The 18,955-nt window shown below is 37.1% G+C and overlaps 1 protein-coding gene across 4 annotated transcripts in view; it reads right to left on the minus strand.

Annotated features, from left to right (window-relative positions):
* MAN1A2 (mannosidase alpha class 1A member 2) overlaps positions 1 to 18,955 on the minus strand; it is a 254,045-nt gene that overhangs the window by 62,097 nt on the left and 172,993 nt on the right. The window contains exon 13 of one of the 4 annotated variants that reach the window (XR_188123.5): positions 1,824 to 1,913. The exons of the other annotated variants lie outside the window; for them this stretch is intronic. The gene's annotated coding sequence lies outside the window, so the exon portion shown is untranslated. The remainder of the gene's footprint in view (positions 1 to 1,823; positions 1,914 to 18,955) is intronic. 4 annotated transcript variants of the gene reach the window in all.

Genomic DNA, 18,955 nt, shown 5'->3' on the forward strand with positions numbered 1-18,955 from the left:
AAGGCAAGCCAGAGTGGTCACTCAGAAATTAAAAACAATAAAGTCAAAACACACGGTTCTTAACTATGATGTTGGGCAAATTCCAATCTGAATCCTATTATGGGATCATCAAAGGAGGCATAATAAAAGCTATATGGTCAGGAAGTTTGGGTTCTAACTCTTGACTGAAGCTGGGCCTCAGAAGTTGTCAGGGTAGAATTCCTTTATACTCATTTTAGCTTAAGTTTCATTTATTTTTAAAAACAGGCATAGTAACATCTTCTCTGATTAATGTTATACTTCTTGATGACAGAATAAACACACAAAATTGAGGTAAATGAGGGTTACATATCAACTCTACTATTGGTAAAGCGGGATTAGAGAGTAACAGGGCCTGCTAGCTCAATCCTTGACCCTAGACTGTTTTGCCCTGCTTCTGATTTATCTTGGTCGCAGAAAGAAAAACTGGAACTGTAAAAAAGAGACTTAGCTGGACTTAGCAAAAAACCCTGCTTGATCAGCTTACTCGACAGACACCAGAGGCTCAAGCTCTTGGTGTCCTGGGCACGAGCATGCTAAGGAGTGCTGTGGTCTGTGCAATTCCATGCAGTGCCTCTGTCTCTTGGTTAAACGTTCTCCTTGGTCTCATGACTTCTCGTGGGGAAAAGTAAATGAAGGAGTGGACAAAGAAAGTGCAAGAGTTTCTTCCAAAATGATTTCTTTCCATGAGGGATGCTATGAAGTGCCTTACACAAACATATGTTATGAAAATGAGTAAGATAATGTGAAAGCTTTAGATGAAAGAAAGTTATTCTGAAACTTTACTAAGTAAAAGGATTTTAAATACTGCTGAAGAGGGTTGAATAGTGCCCCCTTCAAAATTCATGTATGGCCAAGACCTCAGAATATGACCTTATTTGGAAGTTGGGTCTTTGCAGATGTAATTAGATAAACCTCTTAAGATGAAATCATCCTAGATTTAGGAGGGCTGCTAAATCCAATGATGGTACCATTGTAAGAGAAAGGAGCGGGAGGTGTGGACAGAGACGCACAGGGGTGCAGCCACGCGAGGCAGGCAGGGACTGAGGTGACACTGCCACCGCCAGGAGCCACCAGGAGCTGAGAGGCAGGAAGGATTCTCCCTGGAGCCTTGGGGGTCCTTCCTACCCCGACGGCAGACCATTGGCTCCAAAACTGTGCGAGCGTACATTTCCGTTGTTTTAGGTTGAAAGTTAACTTGCAGTGTAATCTGTTACCCAGCCTCTGGAAACTAACAGTTCTACTGTCCAGGAGAGTAACTGACCTTAAGCGATGCTGCTAAGACACTTCTCAAAGAGCCAAAGAATGCCTGGTGATCAGGGGCTAATACTAGACTGTTGGATAAATATATGAAAATTACAACAAAACAAATGTTTAAAGCTAAAGTAATACACTAAAGCTAAGCAACTTATTTAACTTTGACGTACATATTCAGAGGAGGACATCAATTACATTGATATACACTATTATCGATTTAAATGATCGATTTAAATTTTATTATCGATTTAAATTTTTGATCTGGATTTTAAAAAAAAGAAAAGAACAATTGGGAACCATGACCTTTTGTGCATAAGTTGAAAGAAGTATAATTTAAAACCGCTACCAAACTACTCAATTTTTTTCTCTACTAAGCATTATTCTTTAAAACTATTGTTCCAAGTCAGAGATAATAGATGAAAGTTGGCATCAACAAAAATCTGTAGGTACATATTTTTAAAAAAGATGCATCTGACTACTTCATTTTTATTAGATGTTTTTAGTTGTTGCTTACTCTCTAGAGCTATTTTTAAATGCTGTTCACTTACATCTCTTTTATCTTTCTTTTATCTAAAGACCAAGACATCTGGAGGAGGTTGCGGTGCTAGCAGTCATCTCAACATAAGTGCTGGTGGTAACTGAAATAGGGAAGTTTTCACAGAATTAAAAGTCAACCAAATCTGAAGGTAGCTATAGAGAACTGGTAAGGCTAGAAAACCAACAATCAAGTTAATGTGTTCTTACGTATTCTTTTAATAGCTCTGATGACTCATTTATTCTTTCTCACAAACACACAAATGGCAATGTTCAGTGGATTGTGGACAGATGTTACACTCTAAAAAGGCCTGCACTGAGGATTACAAATAACCCATAAGAAAAACTTAGATTGTTCGAAAATAATTTACTTAAAATTTCCATTTCATTTATAGTTCTAATGTCTAAATAATGTCTTATAGTTCTAATGTCTAAATAATGTCTTTTGGAATGGGCTGATAAACTATCAAATTAAATTGACTATACAATTATTAATCTCCCCAAAAGACCTGCCTTTCCTTGCCCTTCCCCACATCTTTTCTCAAATCTTGAGGTTTTGTTTCCCCCTTTGCGTAGGGGGTGAGGAGGAGAGAAAAGTATTGAAATGAACATGGGTATATTATGGATATGAATGCGAAATATATATTAATTTTTAAGGTAAAATGGAGGAGGCAGACATTTCTGGTAAGCTGCAATGGTTTCTGTCCCCAGATCTAAGGTTGAGTAAGTTAGGCTGTTTTACCTTAAGGGTAAAAAACACTTAAGACTAGCTAAACAACTGGGGTTTACTGTCAAAGAGCCCAAAGGTAGATGGTTAAAAAAAAAAAATAAAAGCTGGTTTAATTAGCAGCAATGCAATGTCAGAGCTCTGGGTTATATAAGGGTACATGGAAAAAAAACATTAAACTTACCCTGGAATGAAAAGAAAGAAAGATCTTTTCTACTCTCCCTTTTCTCAAAGCATGCTTGGAGAAACCTTGTAACGGTAAATCCTTCCTCTGTCTCTTTGACACATAGATAAGGGAGTGGAAGGGAGAGATGAGATGTGGAGATGTTTTCAGGACTTGGAGTTGTCCTGGGTAGTGCTGCAGGGACAGTTACTGGACATTGTATGTCCTCCTATGGCCCACTGGGTGGACTGTGGGAGAGTGTGGGCTATGATGTGGACCACTGACCATGAGGTGCAGCGGTGCTCAGAGATGTATTCACCAAGTGCAATGAATGTCTCATGATGATGGAGGAGGTGGTTGTTATGGGGGGAGGAGTGGGGTGAGGGGGGTGGAGGGGTATATGGGAACCTCATATTTTTTGAATGTAACATTAAAAAAATAAAGACAAAAAAAAAAAAAGCTAAATAGGCACCTTACCAGATTTACAGCCAGAAGGTTTTCCTTAAAGGTTTAGGAATTGTTGGGATTGAATCATGTTCCCTACAAAAGGCCTGTTCAGGTTCCAATCCCAGATCCTACAGGGTCGACCTATTTATGAAGAGGACCTTTGTATGTGTTGCTAACCCACTGTATGGCATTTGTTTTAGGAGCTGGGAAACTAAAACAGGAACCATGTCTTTGAAATGCAAACATCAAGGAAGACAGCACACCTACTTCCCATTCACTGTGGGAGTTTAGCCTGGGTTCCTTGCCTCAAGCTTTAACTACCTGTCACAAATACAGAACTTTTAGTTTTTCCTTTGGATAAAAGCAACTAAGTAACACAGGTGGCCACCCCAATTATCAAGCAAATTTAGGATGACAGCAAATGGTGCTGTCAAGTACTCTTATATGAGGGCAAGTTATTGTTTATCATGTTTATACATGTATATAATGGATTCTATCTGCCTGGCTATACAGACAGGTGAAATTTCTTTCTATATTTGTGATCTTATTAATGGATTGCCTATAAAGCAAATTACAGTCTGGTTTAATGCTTAATAAATAATAAAACTGATTTGTTCTCTTCTATATTTGTGGAAAGGATTTTCTGGGTTAGCAGATTTTTTATTTTTTCCATAACAGTCAGCATTTCGGTGATTTTCTTGGCTTTTCCCTCAAGGTCACTTTTGTCTCCTCAGGTGTGGCTCTATTTTGACGTTTTAAGAGGGTATAGTAGTGTGTCATAATTTGTACCAAATGATGCTGAGCATCTGTCTACATGTTTATCTATCATTTTTTTATCTTCTTTGGAGAAATGTCTTTCTAAACTTTGTGCTTGAGTTTTAAATTGAGTTGTGTGTTATATTATTCTTGAGTTATAAGAATTCTTTATATAGTCTAGATACAAGTTTTTTATCAGATATATATACACTTTGCAAAGATTTTATCCCAGTTTATGGCTTGTCTTTTCATTCACTTAAGCGTACATTTTAAATTTCAGTCCAATTGATCAAATTATTCTTTTATGGATTATGCTTTTGGTGTCATGTCTAAGAAATCTTTGTTTAGTCCAATGTCATAACTATTTTCCTGTATTTTCTTCTAAAAGTTGCACATTTTTAGGTTTTAAATTTAAGACTATGATCTATAATACTTTAAGTTGATTTTTTTAGTACATAGGAGAAGGTACCAATCAAAGTTGGGTTTTTTTATTTTTTATTTTTTGCATACAGAAATCCAGTTGTTCCAACACTTTTCTTTAAATAGTCTATCCTTTCTTACTTCATTGATTCTGTACCTTTGTAAAAAAAATAAATAAATCAGTATTCCATATGTTAGGTTTCCCCCTCACTCCAGTCCCCCAGACTCTATATTCTGTTCCATTAATATAGTTGTCTATAATTACACTAATACCACACTGTTGAATATTATAGCTTTGTAATAAGTCTTGAAATCAGGTAGCATTAATCTTCCAACTTCGTTCTCGTTCAAATTTGTTTTAAAACAGGTTATTCTAGATCTTCTCCATTTCCATATGAAATTTAGAAACAGCTTGTCAATGTCTACATTACAAAGCATGATGGAATTTTTTTTTTAATTTAAAATTTTTATTTTTAAAGATTTAGATACATAAACAATACATCAAAAATATAGGGGAATTCCCATATGCCCCATCCCTCTCCCTCCCATAGTTTCCCCATGGAATTTTGATTGGGATTACACTGAATCTCTAGTAATTTGGGAAGAAATGGAATCTCAACTATACTGAGTCCTCAGAACCATAAACAGGTAAATCCAATTATTTAGTCGTCTTTCATTTCTATCAATGCTTTCTAGTTTTCATTGTACAGGTTTTTCACGTTTTGCCAAGATTTATCCCCAAATATTTCATTGTTTTATGCTATTGTGAGTGGTATATTTTTAGTTTCAATTTCTGGTTGTTCATTACTAGTATATGCAACTGATTTTAGTATATTAATCTGTATCTGCAACCTTACTAAATCCACGTATTAGGTCTGGTAATATTTTTATAAATTCCACAGCATTTTCTATATAGACAATTATGTAATACATGAAAGAAGATTTTTCAGTCTAAGATGACTTTTCTTTCATTTACTGCCTGACAGCACAATCTAGAACCTCCAGTACAATGGTGAAGAGAAGTGGTTTAAAGAGTGATGAGAAGACATCCTTCTCGTTTCTGATTTTAGGAGGAAAGCATTCTGTCCTTCAATATGATGTAAGTAGTAAGGTTTTATATAGATGCCTTCATCAAGTTGACAAAGTTTCCTTCTAGCCCTAGTTTGCCAAGAGTTCTTTTTTCTACCAGGAATGGATGTTGGATTTTGCCTACTTATTTTCTGTGTCTATTAGGCTGATCATATACATTTTTTTTAAAGTTCACTGACTTTAAACCAACCCTCCATACCTGGGATAAATCCACTTGATCATGATGTATTATCCATTGAGTATGTTGTTGGATTTGATTTACTGACATTTTGTTTAGATATTTTACAACTATATTCATGAGCGATATTGTTCTTGTTCAATGAGAACTCTACTCGTACCCTTATGTTTGCTCCCCTGAAGCTAACTTGTCTCTTTCCTCTGGTTGCTTTTAAGATTTTTTGCTTTTTATTTTTTGATTATTTATTGAAGAGGATAATATAACATTTTTAGTTTAAAAAAAATAATTATTTTTAAAGAATTCTTATATTACATAAATGTTACATCAAAAATATAGGGGATCCCCATATACCTATTCCCATGCCCTTCCACACTTTACCCCCATTAACAACATCTTTCTTTAGTGTGGTACATTTGTTATAATTGGAAAACTAATACTAAAGCATTGCTACTAACCATGGAATATAGTTTACATTATAGTTTACATTTTGCACCACACAATTTTATAGGTTTTGACAAAATGTATAATAGCCTGTATCTGTCACTGCAATATCATGCAGGATAATTCCAATGTCCCAGAAAAGGCCCCATGTTACACCTGTTCATCCTGCTCCCTCCCCTTAGAAGTTCTGGTGACCACTGTGTTTTTATATCAACGATACAAGTTCTTCCATTACTAGAATAATAATAAGTGTACTTTAGTCCACAGTTGCATTCCCACCTTATGATGGTTCATTCCTCAGTCTTGAGGATTTTAGGATGGTGGTACCCGCTGTTTTTGGTTGAGAGGGGGCTTAGTCCCATGGGGCAGATGGATGGAACTGTCTTGCCTGCAGTTGTAGATACTCTCTTAATGCATTGAGGGCTATAAATTTTGCTATCAGTACTACCTTTGCAGCATCGCATAGATTTTGATATATTGTGTTCTCATTTTCATTTGTCTCAAGATATTTATTGAATTCTCTTGCAATTTCTTCTTTAGCCCACTGATTAAGAGTGCGTTATTTAATCTCCACATCTTTATGAATTTTCCCTTTTCCCGTGCATTATTGATTTCCAGTTTCATTCCATTATGGTCAGAGAAAGTGTTCTATAATTTCAATCTTTTTAAACTTATTGAGACCTGTCTTGTGACCCAACAAATCCTGGAGATGGATCAATGAGCACTTGAAAAGAATGTATATCCCATTGTTTTGGGTTGTAATGCTCTACAGATGTTTGTTAGAGTCTAGATCATTGATCATATTATTCAAGCTCTCTGTATCCTCTGTCCAGATGTTGCATCCAATACTGAGAGTGTTGTATTGAAGTCTCCAGCTATTATTGTAGAGACATCCATTTCTCCTCTTGAAGCACCCAAGTTCGGTGCATAAATATTTAGTATAGTTCTTTCTTCTTGGTGAATTGCTCCTTTTATTAATATATAATGACTTTCTTCACCCCTTATAACAGTGTTGTATTTAAAATCTATTTTGTCCAGTATTAATATCGCTACTTCAACTCTTCTTTGGTTACTATTTGTGTGAATATCTTTTCCCAACCTTTCACTTTCAACCTGGTTGTGCCCTGGCATCTGAGGTGAGTCTCTTGTGGATAGCATACAGATGGCTCGTATTTTTTTATCCATTCTATCAATCTATGTCCTCTGATTAGTGCGTTCAGGCTATTCCTATAAATGCTATTGCTGTAAAGGCATTTCTTACGTCATCCATTTTATCCTTTAGCTTTCCATTGTCATCTTATTATTGTCTGTGTTTTATTACCCTTTAATTTACACTTTCTAATAATCTTCATTTCTTCACTCTTCTCCAAGTTTCTTGCCCTTTTCTTTGAAGGCTACAGCACCACCTTTAGTATCTCTTGTAATTCTGTCTTCTGGTAACACACTCTCACAGTTTTTCTTTGTCTGTGAAGACTTCAAATTCAACCTCATTTCTGAAGGACAGTTTTGCTGGATACGGAATTCTTCACCGGCAGTTTTTCTCTTTCTGTACCTTGAATACATCATATTGCTTTTTTCTAGCCTCTGTGGTTTCTGATGAGGAGTCATCACTTAATCTTATTGAAGTTCCCCTGTATGTGATGCTCTGCTCTTCTCTTGCTGCTTTCAGAATCCTCTCTTCAGCTCTGATATTTGTCATTCTGAATAGTATGTGCCACGGAGTAGGTCTATTCAGATTTATTCTGTTTGTGGTGCATTGTCCTTCTTGGACATTGAAATTCATGTTTTTCATAAGAGTCGGAAAGTTTCTGGTCATTATTCCTTACATATTCCTTCTGTCCCTCATCCATCCTCATCTCCCCCTGGGACACTGATAACGCATATGTTTGTGCATTTTGCATTGTCATTCAATTCCCCGAGACCCTGTTTCTTTTTTCCCATTCTTTTCTCTTTCTGGTCTCCTGTCTTTTCCAGTTCAGATGTTCTGTCCTCAAAATCACTAATTCTGTCTCCAAGGATTACAAATCTGCTGTCATGTACATCTAATATATTTCTAATCTCATCCATTGTGTCTTTCATTTCCATAAGCTCTGTTAATTTTCATTGCAGGCTTTCAAATTGTTCTTTATGTTCACCCAGTATCTTCTTGATATCCTTTACCTCTTTAGGCATATTTTCCTTCAACTCTGTGAATTGATGTCAGAGATTTCTGTGATTATCATCAGTTAGTTGTCTTACATCCTGTATCTTGTCAAGATACTAGGTTGGTTCCTTTGGCTAGACTGTCTCTTCCTGATTCGAAGTATGGCTTGTAATTCTTTGTTGATTTTTAGGCATCTGAATATGTTGATGAATTTACTGGGATGATCAGTCTCTCTCTTGTCTATGTTTTTTATCCCCCACAGTTCTTCTTTTATATTTGGTCCACCTTATTCTGAGTCTTTAAAATTGCCCAGCTAAAGTTATCAAAACTGGGCCGGGGACTCATTAATGGGGACCAGATATTCTCCCAGGGACTGGGGCTAAAGAGAGACCTAAAAGCAGTTCATCTTCTTGCAGCTTCCTGGCTGGCCAGCAGATGGCACTCATTGGTATACCTTTCCACAGAAGTGTTTAACTCAATCTCTGATTCCCCATGTTTCTGGTCTGGCCAGAGCCAAGATTCAAAGGGGGCTCTGCTGGCTGACCTCACTGAAGAGAACTCACTCTCTCCCCTTCAGCACTTCCTCCCTCTTCCCTCGTAACAGTTGATCAAGAGAAAGATGCCTGTCACCTCTCAGTTGGCTGCAGTGAGCCAGGGTTTTACACAGGATAAATTCTTGAGGGTGGGGACGGATGCCATTCCTGGCCACCGAGGGGGTCAGGAACTCACATTTGTTGTTTTGTGTTCTACGTCTCTCTGTCCCTTCTCCTCCTGGGATTTACACAGCACTGTCTTGATCTGCTGATCCCCCAAAGCAGATCCCTCAGATAACTTTTGGCCCTTTTGCTATTGTTTTTTTGAGAGCTGAGCCCTACTGCCTACTCAGATGCCATCTTCCTGGAACTCGGACCATTATTTCTTAAAATATTGTTTTGTCCTGTCCCTCCTGTCCTATCTTTCAGAGACTCCAATTTCATATATATTGTTACTTTTCTTCTGCTTGTCTAATTTGATATTAACCCTATCCAGTATATTGTAACTCAGACATTGCACTTTTCATTTCTAGAAGTTTGATTTGGAATTTTATTCTCTTTGTAACAAACATTTTACATGTCATTGCCTGCTAATTCTAACATCTTTTATCAGTTTTGGTTTCAAACGCTTATTCTCATTATTGGTCAGGTTTTCCTGCTTCTTTGCATGCTTGGTAATCTTTGATGGGACGACAGACATTATGAATTTTTCCTTATTGGATTCTGGATGTTTTTATATTTGTATAGATCTTCTGGAATTTTGTTCAGGGATGCAGTTAAGTTAGTTGACAACAGTTTAATACTTTCAGGTCTTGCTTTATGTATTATTATGTAGGTCTGAAGCAGTACTCAGCCTAGGGCTGATTATTCTCTACTACTGAAACAGGACCCTACTAAGTACTCTATTCAGTGATCATAGAGATTTTCCTGCCCTGTTGAGAGAATAGGCACTGTTCCAGGTCCTATCTGAGCACCAGTAACTGCTCCCTTTAATCTTACTGGTAGGCTCTTTCCTTCACCTCAGGTAGTTTTCTCACATCAATGTGCTCATCAGTACTCTGCTAAATATTCAGGGTTCTCTCCTCTCTGGTATTCTTCCCTGGGAACTGTAGCTGAGGTAGTTTCCCCCATTCTCACACACCTTCAGATCCTGAGGAGTAGGATGGGCTCTGTCTTGTGTTCCCCACTGCACCCCTCATCCCCAAGTCTCATGACCTGGAAACTATAAGCTGGAGTGGATCATAAGGCTCATCTCCATTGTTTCACATCTCTAGGGGATGACTGTCCTTCATTACCTACTACCCAGTGGAAACCAATATTTCATGTGCATTTTATCTGCCTTTTGTTTGCTTCAGGTAGAAGGGTAAATCTGGTCCCTGTTAACTCCTTTAGAGGAAGTAGATGTCCTCATATAATGGAATTCATGGAATAGCAGCCTTCAAAATATCTATTATTAACACAAACAAAAAGAGCATTAAAGTTGGTCTAGCAAGAACTTGTTCTTAGGAATTATTTCTGGATCTTCATAATCACTACACTACTTCTTCTCTAAAGTCTAAATTGTGACATTCTAGAATTTTGTGGAAATGGACATTAAATTCCTCAATCTTTAATTCCTTCATTTAACTTTAACCTTCTTTACCTATTTTTCTGTTTCTCTTCATTATTTCTAAAAGAAAATTGAGTGTGAAATCACCTACGAAGAAGTAGTATGATATGTAATTTTTTGGGGGAACACTGAAATAATTTAAAATATCAAATTACTCCTCTCCCTTTGGGACTTCAGTTTCCTTTTACTTGTATTGTTCAGTTTACTTTTACTTGTATTGTTTTCCTTACAGCTCAGGTGTAATTTATGGGGGCCGGAGCAAATGTTTGGGTATGTTACATTTTATCTTCTGAGTCCTTTCTTAGCATGCTGATGTTTTCTTGATTTTGATTCTAGAATCTTTTCTCTCCCACTACCTCACCTCATGAATACTCTGGTCAGGTTAGTTTTCGTTTTAGTTTGCTGAAGACTGCCAAGGCAACATACTAGAATAGGTTGGCCTCTCCAATGGGGATTTATTAACTTAGAAGCTTACGGTTCTAGGGTAGTGAAAGTGTCCAAACCGAGGTTTTATCAGTCAACGTTCTTCTCCCTGAAGAAAGGATGCTAGCGATCCTGCTCCTGTCACATCACAAGGCACACGGGGGGCATCTGCTGACTCCCTTCTCCTCTGGGCCCTGCTTTCAGCTTCTGGCTTCCTCCCGCTTTCCCTCTACTCCTGTGGCTTTCTCTCGCCTGGGTTCTGTTGATTTCAGCTTTTGGCTTCCACTCTTCTGGGAATTCTTCTCTGAGTTCCTCAGTGTCTGTCTGTCTCTGTCTCTGTCTCTCTCTCCATATTTAACCCATTTATACAGGACTCCAGTAGAAGGATTATGACCCGCCATGGGCTATGCACTACTTAAGTTATTTAATCAAATGTCCCTTATCTGAATCAAAATGTCTGACCGACAATAGGCTCACATCCCCAGGAATGGGTTACTTTAAGAACATAATTTTCTGGGGTCCACAAAAGTCTCATACAATCACAGTTTTCTTACTGACTTTTCAAAAGATACCATTTATTTTCACAAGCTGGATCCCTCTTTCCATGAAATGACTTTAATACCTTACCTATTAACATCTTATATATCATTAACATCATTTCAATATTTCTCTTGACTACTCTAGCCCACACCTAAGTTCCTTTAAGGAAAACTATACAATTTAGCACTCGACTATATATACCTTGATATATATTGTCATATACACACACGAAAGTACATATACTTGTACTTATACTGAAATTTTCCATGCCTACATTTAAGAGATCTCTTAACTAGACTGAAGTTCCTCATGGGTACAGTATATACCTTATACATTTAATTTTCATATAGTACAATTCTGAGGAAAGAGTAGGTGCTTAATACTTGCTGATTTTACTTATTTTGCATATCAGTCTCTACTGGTGAAGTCAGCAGAGAACAGCAGGAACAAGACTCAATGCTACTTTCCTTATCCAGCTGGAAAAACAGTACTTATCTCATGGTAGGAAATTAACTTCAGGATCCAGTTACAGACAAGATAAAAGGTAAAAAGAAGCATCTTTTGGTTTTTATTTTCTGCCCATCTTCCCTCTTGAGCTACTATTTCCCTACCTAAGAATCCCTTTCCCCAAGCATCTCACTGGTTCTTCTCTCTGTCCCAAAGATATTACCCAGACACTTGCTCACAAAATTAAAGCCATACTTCTTTTGATGTTTTGTTGACAATGCCATTATCAGAACTATCATTGAATCTACTTCAAAACCTTATTCACTAAGAATTAGCTTTACTAGTCTAATAGCTGCCTAACTGTAATCATTTGCTTATACTGAGAATAACTTCACAGGCAAACTAAGATAACAGTAGTTGTAAAAAAGAGTATTAGAACTACTAAAGGATATGATAACATTGTTGATAAAAAATACCTGTGCTAGATAATAATTTACTAGCTTTATTCCCCTTTTTCCTAATATTTTATTATAAAATTTTTCAATCACACAAAACCATTGCAAGAATTTTACAGTGAAACCCTTTTATATATATCTCCTAGATGTGCTATGATGATCAGTTTGGTATATTTGCTTTACCACAGATCTAGTCATGTATTACTAGCTTTCTTTTTAATACTAAAATATTTCTCCTCAGAAAATACAATTAATTAATAAATTTAGCATTTCCTTGAGTTTTCAGAGTAAGACTGCTGCTATGAATTTTAATACCTTTAGTTCTAACTTTGTCATCTCTGCTTTAAGAAGCAGCAGACTGAAAACATTTAAATTTTTATTCAATAGAAAATTAGATATTAGTTACTTTTAAGGCAAGAATTAAAGTTCCCAGAAAGAAGAAAATTTAAAGAGCCAGAAAATTGAGTATAGTCAACAGAAAACTATGAATTCTTTTTTCTTCTGATTTCTTTAAAAAATCTATGACTAATGGACCATCAAAAAGTGAATGGATAAACAAAATGTGGAAAGAATGAACTACTGATCATGGAAAAGAATGAATGAATCTCAAAAATATTACCCTGAAAAAGAAGCAGACACAAAATAAGTACATATTACGGTTTGATTTATATGAAATTCTGGAACAGGCAAACAAAAGCTACAGAAAACAAATATGAGTTTGGCTGTAGGGCAGAAGTAACTGCAAAGGGGGAAGGATGGAAATGTTTCCTATTTATTAGAGTGGTAGTTACCCATGCTTATATATTCACCAAAGTACACTGATCTGTACATTTGGAATACCTTAATAAAGTTAAATCTTAAAAATTAAAACAAAAGAATGGAAAAGGATGGGAAAGAAAAGTAACCTTATTATGCATTATTGCTACATAAATACAATTTGGGTTGTAGCTCCCTCTACTGTAGAAAAAAAACAGCAAGGATATTTCAAAGTACACAGATTTAAAACTGAAAAAAAAGGCTCCTATTAAATAGTACAAGTGAAATTCACATTTTGTGTGCTTGTGTCCCAGGGGACTTCACTGTGACAGGACCTAAGAAGGATGAACTGGACTACATAAATCTAGAAGCTAAGCAATGATTCACCCACCTAACCTCATGGTGTGCTAGCTTCCTTGTCAGCACAGTTTATTTCTTGATGCCCAATTGCATCAATAAATGGTTTACTGAGCCCACAGGCGTCAGTGGTTCTCAAAGAGTGAATCACTGACATCAGCATCGCCTGGAAACTTGTTAGAAATGCAAATTCTCAGGCCTCACTCTAGACCTATTTGACCAGAAACTCTTGTTTAAAGCAAGAAGTCTTCCAAGTGATTCTGGTTTATGATCAAGGTGGAGCAGCACCAGGTTTATCAACTTTGTGAAACTTATAACACCTGTTAATATGCACAGTTCCTGAGTTTCTCCTTTGTATGGGCATTTGAAACTTAACTTGTCTCCCTACTGAAAACAGATCTACTGCCCTAACTCCCCCAGTTTTCACATCTTGCTTTGAACTTTCTTGCTTTATCTACTCCTTAGCCATTATAAGCCACCTCCCGGCACTAAGTGAATTCTAAGATCAAACCCCGAGCCCCAACCAGGAGGTAAGATGGGTCTATTATTCTCTTTTTCTCTGTTTCCACACCAGAGTAGTTAAACATCCCTGCCTTTGTGAAGCTTACATTGTATTTGTAGAGATAGATAAAAAACAAATATATATGTCAGGTGGTGACAGTGATATGAAGAAAATTAAAGCAGGGCAAAGGGAGAGCATGATAGAGAATACAGGTAACATTCATATGTAGGGCATATTTTCATGGCCAAACACTTAAAAATATGTAGTACACGTGCAAGAGAGGGTAAGAACGAGTTTTGTAGGATATGAGCTCCTTGAAGTCAAGACTGTTCTGTTATATTCATGGTTATATCCCTAGCACATAAAACAGTAGTTGGCATATATCAGGCACTTAACAGCAAATATTTGCTAAATAAATTATTGCAGATATTACATCTCTATACTTTGATTACCATTTACTTGGTGGATAAAGAAACAGCTCAGATCCAGATAAAAAGCAAGGAGGTAGAATTAAGGGTCCTAGAAAATAAGCATTTAAAAAGTAATATTGTAAAACATTTTTCTCCTAATCTTCCAGAACTTTTTGTGAGAAATTTTGTGATGAATTACATAGTTCTCTAGGCTTATTTTGCTTAAAGTTATAATATTCAAATGCACATGCCCTTTGTCCTAGTTAATTCACTTCAAGGAATCTGATACATTTACATAAGGGAACAGAGATATATATAAAGGGACTTTGATTATTACATTGTTTCTAAGAGTGAAAAGTAGAAATCACGTATATTTAATAGGCACTGACTAAACAGATGATGATACATTCCTCAGTGGATTTATATGTGCCAAATGTGGTAACGTTAGATAACGGCAGGGGGAGGGGGAGAGGATGGGGAGAGAAAGAAAAAAAAATCTTAAAAAAAAAAGATAAAGAATAAGATGAAAAATGCAGGTTTCAGAACACCAGGTATGTATGATTCTATCTGTGGGGGAAAAATAAAATGTTGTTAAAAGGGTACACGTTATAAATATACATATACTTGTATATGTTCAGAAATCTCCTAAAAGGATACAGGTCATGCCTGTTGTCACTGCCGGCTCATCTTGTTGATGTGGGGAGGCTGCCAGGACTGTAACAGCTGTGGCTCCTGTTGGGAGTTCCTTGTGCAATTTTTCCAATTCCTGGACCAGGCATGCATACAACCCCACGGCAAAAGGTGCTAGCTCCTTCTGCAACTCACTTGATTATCAAAGTCAGAGGCAGTGAGACACAAACATGGGTTACTTTGTCCTTGTGAGTTGGTTTTTCCCTTTTCTCCTCTGCTTTATGTCCAGATTTTTTCATGCCCATCTGCCCTGCTGTCCTCCAGCAACTTCATGCCTGCTACCTTGTATTTTGTGCCAGGCATTGTTCTAAGTGCTTAACTATATTAATCCTCATAACAAACCTTTGAGGAGGTGCTATTTTTAATTCTTGTTTAAAGCATTTGAGGAAACTGAGGCAGAGAAATTAAGTAACTTGTCCAATGTTATACAGCTATTAAGCAAAAGACCTGGAATAAGAGAGATTAACATGAACAAGGTCAGAAAACATGATTAAGATGGTCTGAGCTTCTGATTAACTTGGGTGCCTACACAGAATGCATAGTTATTAAATCTGTGAGTGACATGAAGCTGTGATGGTGTAGGTTGGACTGGATAGATTCCAAATACAAAGAGAGGAACCAATTTGAGGGTTTGCCATTTAATTTATTTTGTAAAATATATTTCTCTGATTACAAAAGCAAAACCAAAAAGGTATTTTTAAACAACAATGTATCATTTAATACACTTTGATGTTGCTGTAACATATACTAACACATTCATCTCTAAGTCTGACTTAGTTTACTGTGGAAATTTCCTATTAAAAAGGTTTATCTAGGGAAGCGGACTTGGCCCAGTGGTTAGGGCATCCGTCTACCACATGGGAGGTCCACGGTTCAAACCCCGGGCCTCCTTGACCCGTGTGCAGCTGGCCCATGTGCAGTGCTGATGCGCACAAGGAGTGCCCTGCCATGCAGTGGTGTCCCCCGCGTAGGGGAGCCCCACACGCAAGGAGTGTGCCCCATAAGGAGAGCTGCCTAGTGCGAAAGAAAGTGCAGCCTGCCTAAGAATGGCTCCACCCACATGGAGAGCTGACACAGCAAGATGACGCAACAAAAAGAAACACAGATTCCCGTACCGCTGACAACAACAGAAGCGGACAAAGAAGAAGATCCAGCAAATAGACAGAGAACAGACAACCAGGATGGGGGGATGGGAAGGAAGGGGAGAGAAATAAATAAATAAATCTTAAAAAAATAAAAAATAAATAAATAAATAAATTATTACTCTAAAAAAAAGTTTATCTGCAAGCAGGAGAATCGCATTCATCAACCATGGGATCTAAGCCCCCTCTCGATATGGAGGTGGAGTGGACATCACCATCCCAGGGTCTACAGGATGGAGGAATAAAATATGGATTAGAGTGAACTTACTGGTATTGTACTATAGAACTATTGTGACAAGCAATGGAAGAAACTGTAGCACTGATGTGGAGAAAAGTGGCCACGGTAGTTACTGAGGGCAGGGAGAGGAAAGAAGAGATGTGATGTGGGGGCACATTTTAAGGACTTGGAGTTTTCCTGAATGATTGCAGGGACAGATGCAGGACATTATATATACTGCCATAACCCACTGAATATACTGAGGGAGAGTGTAAACTACAATGTAAACTATAATCCATATGGTGCAGCAGTGCTCCAAAATGTATTCACCAAACGCAATGAATGTGCCACAGTGATGAAAGAGGTTGTTGATGTGGGAGGAGTGGGGGTGGGGTGGGGTGTGGGGTAAATGGGTACCTCTTATATTTTTTATATTTAAAAAAAAAATTTTTTTTTAAAATTTCTCTCCCCTTCCCCCCCCAACAGTTGTCTGCTCTCTGTGTCCATTCGCTGTGTGTTCTTCTGTGTCCACTTGTATTCTTGTCAGCAGCACCTGGAATCTATGTCTCTTTTTGTTGTGTCATCTTGTTGCATCAGCTCTCTGTGTGTGCAGCTCCATTCCTGGGCAGGCTGCATTTTTTTTCATGCAAGGCGGCTCTCCTTATGGGGACACTCCTTGCACATAGGGCTCCCCTACATGGGGGACACCCCTGCACGGCACGGCACTCCTTGCACGCATCAGCACTGTGCACGGGCCAGCTCATCACACGGGTCAGGAGGTCCTGGGTTTGAACCTCAGACCTCCCAGGTGGTAGGCGGATGCTCTATCCATGGGGCCAAATCTGCTTCCCTTATATTTTTTAATGTAACATTTTTTGTGATCTATGTATCTTTAAAAAAGAGGCAATTAAATTTTAAAAAATATTTTTAAAAAGTTTATAAAAATGCCAATTGCTCTTGGCTATATAACATCCATTGTGTGGATGGGCCATAATTTATTTAACCATTCTATTATTATTGAACATATAATAGCTTTTGCTATTATAATAGCAAAAAATATCTTTAAACATAAATCTTTTTCATAGCTCTCATTCCTTTAAGATATATGCTGCTATATAGTTTTCCAGAATTACATCATTAAATTCAGTTCGAAATTTAAAAGAAATAAAGGGGAGGGAGGTGGGGAAGCACACAAGCCAGACAGATAAACACATACTCACACACACAAATTTCTGCCCCAGAGGTTTTGATGCCAGTGAAAGCAGACACACTGTGATAAACCTGGTCCTACTTTTATGCTATTTCTCTTCTCTTTGATTTAAAAAAACAAAACAAAAAAAATCCCTCTCACTGAAAACTATTTGTTTCCAACCTGTGATTTCTCTTAGGCATTTTAACGCCTGATATTTATGAACTTAGAAAACTGGATTAAATTTATCCTCAATATGTAAACTTTTCTCAATTGAAGTAAATTCAAATGAAGATGCAATAGAATTGAGCTGAGAGTCAATAAAAGCCAATTAGACCTAGGTATAAATACTGAGGTAGAAATATAAAATAATATGCTCTTCCTTCAAAATTTTGTTAAAAGGAATTGATTTATGATAGATAGTAAACAGAACAAAGTGACAAGAACTAGAGAGAATGAAAATGGAAGACATCCACTTAACAACAGAAGGGCTGCTGCTTGAAAACTGTAACTCCTGGGAATCTTGGTGTTTTATCAGCTACGGAATTACTTTAGCTTAAGGGGCTCTTGATCAACTGATATTTCACTTAAAACCAATAAGCAGACAGTTCTTGGAGGGAGCAAAGTCATTATTGAAAGACATACTTCTCTATTTCTTGCAATTGGAGAGGTATAGCAGAGTATGGTTACCTACTTTTATGAAACAATCCAGACTACAAACAAAAGTCTTCAAACAATTTTACCTGTAAACTAAAAGCCTTTCCTTTCTTGTACAACCCCCCTTACAGATTCTCTTGTACTTATCACTAATAAATACAACCAAAATCTCCACTGTTTAAATTTTTCTCAAAATTATTAGATATAAACATTCTATAAATTTATTCTTGATTAAATCTCTCCCAGAGCCCTCTGCCTTATTCAGTATGGTCTACTTATCCTCTTAATCTCTTTCACTTGTTTTCCTCTATTCTGTACCTTTCTTTTCAGTTTATATCCATGACAAACATTTCCCAAATGCTTATTGAGAAAGAGTGCATGGGAGTTGGTATTTAAGAACTTGGCATGGCTGAAAACAATTATTTCTGGGTTGGGATTAATTTTTCTCTCATTATTTTTGAAGGAACTGCTCCATTGCTTCTGACCTTTACTGTTGTTTTTGAGAAGTCTGAAGCCATTCTGATTTCTGATCCCTTTTATAAGATTTTTATTCTTCTTCTCTTTGGTTACTATTAGATCTCTCTCTTACCTCAGGGCATCTGAATTCCCTGGCAATGTGCCTTGTTTTATCTACTGTGCTGGGGTCTTCATAGTTTTCCTTCAATCCAGAAACTAATGTTCTTCAGTTCTGAGAAATTTTCTTGACTTACTTTGCTGACAATTTTCCCTCGTATGCCCTTTCTTTTTTGGAACTCCTATTCGAATATTGGAATATCTGGGCTGATCCTCTAATTTTGTCTAGTCTCTCATTTTACTATTGTTTGACTTTTTGCTCTCCTTTCTAGATTTTCTTAA

Source organism: Dasypus novemcinctus, chromosome 9 (assembly GCF_030445035.2).
Source record: "Dasypus novemcinctus isolate mDasNov1 chromosome 9, mDasNov1.1.hap2, whole genome shotgun sequence".
NCBI lineage: Eukaryota > Metazoa > Chordata > Mammalia > Cingulata > Dasypodidae > Dasypus > Dasypus novemcinctus.